Genomic DNA, 2,677 nt, shown 5'->3' with positions numbered 1-2,677 from the left:
TACCCTAGGGGCCTCTCTTGCCCCACCCTGGCCCCAGCCCCAACATGTGACAATGCATTGGAACTTGCAAGGTACTCATGAGATAGACCAGCCTTCCAAGATCTCTGCTGGAGTCCACCCATTCCAACCTAATTTCCAACCACATCCTGACCGCAGTGTTACTTGGATGGAACTTCTGGAGCCATCATTCTTCCACCAGCCCACCACATCCTGGGTGCCTGCTCCACCAGGTCTGTAAGTTTACTCTCATCTCTCCCCATCCCTCCTAAGGGTACACTCTACAACAGGATGTCCAGCCTTGTGGCTTCGAGTAGAGAGGAATTGTCTTGGGCTCGCACATAAATTATATAATATAGTGTATACACATAATAAGACTTCTCAAGGCGTTAAAAGACTTTGTGGGGCTGCATTACAAGCTGTTCTGGGCCACATGTGGCCCATGGGCTGCAGGTTGGACATGCCTGTTCTACAAAGAAGAGAGGTGCCATAGCCTTTGTCTCCAAGCCACAGTTGGGAGACAGGTAAGGAGAGCCGGTGGGAAGTAGGCAGCTTGCTCCTATGTTAAGCAGCTTGGAAGCTCTGCTTACTGGTGTCCGCTGCTGCCCTCTGTGGCCAGAACACCAATGTATTTAGAGATACCCATCTAAATCCTGGGACCCAACTCCCCAACCCTCCGCTCTCACCCCCATTGTCGCCTTTCAAGGCTCTTCTCCTTGAGTTCTCCATGAACTCTGAAAAGTAAAATGGGAGTTAAACAGGAGGCACTGTAAGCCACATCTGGTTCACTCTCCTCGCTCTTTCCTGCACAGGTTTTTGAACTGAATCCTAGAAGAAATCAAGAGGTTATTGGGCCACCCGGTTCTGCTCTAAGCGAGGTTGGATGCAATCCTTTGGGGAACTATATAAACCTTTTGGAGAATCTCAGACACTGCCAAGATCCTAGACTCTTCAAAGTTACTCACTGGGGTTTCCATAATATCTGTTCAGTTGTTTGTCTTAGCTTGAAGACCTTTCACTTATAGGGCACAGGCTGGCCATGGGGAAGACGCTCTATTAATATGGCTGATGTGCTACTGAGTGACCTTTTGTCTTTCCTTTTTAAAAAAAATCTGAAAATTTCATAAACTCAATCCTGCTGAAACATTCTCTGTGGGTTGGAGGTGTTGCTTTGTGACCTGCCATGCAAAGCCCAGGACTCAGAGTGACTTTTGGACACCTGGAAGCCACCAAGGTGACTTTCCCCCACTCCAGTTCCAAGTGAGGGAAACAAGACGATGGTTAAGAGAGTGCTGTGCCTACCCATCTGAACTCATTAAGATAAATGTGTCCACTAGGATTTGTCGGCTGTAGAAGCCCAGTACAAGTCACCCCAATCCTGAGATCCACCAGCCCCAAGGAGTAGCTCCTGAGAGGGAGCTGTGATCTTTGACTCCGTTGACTGCCCGGCACACAGCTTGATTTCAAAGTCAGTCCGCACAGTGCTCAGCGGCTCCAGGAAAATGAGGAAGTCTGTCTGGTTCCCAGTTCTCCATCAGGTTTTCCCATCTCTTCATTCTGCCTTCCCAAGGGATATGAAGAGTATCCCTGGCCCTCTTGCTGTGGACAAGGGGGAAACACGTATGTATTTTGATTATGGCGCTGAAACAAACCCACCCTTTTCCCAGAATCGGTTCATGCAGATAATTCCAACATAAAATGTGGCAAAAGACTAAAGACTGGCAGGTCACCCAGTGGTGTGGCTTGGGGTCCCAGGGTGGACTAGTCCTTGGGCCTTTGCTGTCTCCAGTTCACACCTGTGCAGTCCACGGGCCCTTCCCCAGGATTCAAAAATCAAAGGCCTTCCCTTTCCCTTCCCTGCTGGGTCAACAGAATGTAAGGAGAGATTGTGAGAGCAGCTCAGGAAGCCAGCTGGCTCAGGTGAAGACAGCAGACCTGGGGTGGTGACTCACACTTGTAATCCCAGCACTTTGGGAGGCGGAGACTGGAGGATTGCATGAACCCAGGAGTTCCAGACCAGCCTGGGCAATAATTTAGCGAGACAAAAAAAGAAAAAAAGAAAAGACAATTAGCCAGGTGTGATGGCGTGCACCTGTAGTCCCAGCTCCTGGAGAGGCTGAGGCAGAAGAATCACGAGCTCAGGAGGTAGGTCAAGGCTGCGGTGAGCCGTGATCATGCCAAGCCACGTGCACGCCAGCCTGAACGACAGAGACTCTGACTCAAAAATAAATAAATAGATAAAAATAAAGCGGAGTTGGGAAAACCTTGAGCTCCAACCGCCTGCGTGAGCCCGTAAATGTTGGATCTCCCAACCTCTGTAGCTTTCACGTTCCTAGGGCTTCAATCGAACCCCGAGGACGCAGAAGACAGCCCTGAGATGCAGTGACCTGGGGACACGCTGCCAACTGTCACCCCGATATCACGCTGGGGAACCAGACTGACTTCTCCAATTCTGCACTCGCCGACCTGTTGAGAGCATGGGAGGGAGGCCTCAAAATTCTCCTCTCCCGCCTCCCCGCCGAAACCAAACCGCCCAGCACTAGCCCGCAACCGACGTGCTGGTGGAGGGAAGGACCCGACCCTCCTCCCAGACGGCTAAGTCAGCCGCGTCCCACCGTAAAGGGCGCATCGTCCGGGCCCGAGACGCGGCGGCTGGGGTCCTCGGAGTCACCCCCTCCCG

At 51.6% G+C, this 2,677-nt stretch overlaps 1 protein-coding gene across 1 annotated transcript in view; it reads left to right on the top strand.

Moving 5' to 3' along the window:
* The first annotated feature begins 2,496 nt into the window (after positions 1 to 2,496).
* The window catches only part of EPAS1 (endothelial PAS domain protein 1), a 90,299-nt gene continuing 90,118 nt past the window's right edge, over positions 2,497 to 2,677 (top strand). Inside the window, exon 1 of the mRNA XM_021710438.1 lies at positions 2,497 to 2,543. The gene's annotated coding sequence lies outside the window, so the exon portion shown is untranslated. The remainder of the gene's footprint in view (positions 2,544 to 2,677) is intronic.

The sequence above is a fragment of the Carlito syrichta genome, unplaced genomic scaffold, assembly GCF_000164805.1.
Source record: "Carlito syrichta isolate Samal-C Ts95f unplaced genomic scaffold, Tarsius_syrichta-2.0.1 Scaffold288978, whole genome shotgun sequence".
Taxonomy (NCBI): Eukaryota; Metazoa; Chordata; class Mammalia; order Primates; family Tarsiidae; genus Carlito; species Carlito syrichta.
Note: the sequence above shows the minus strand (reverse complement) of the source record. Positions and strands in the feature narration are given on the sequence as shown.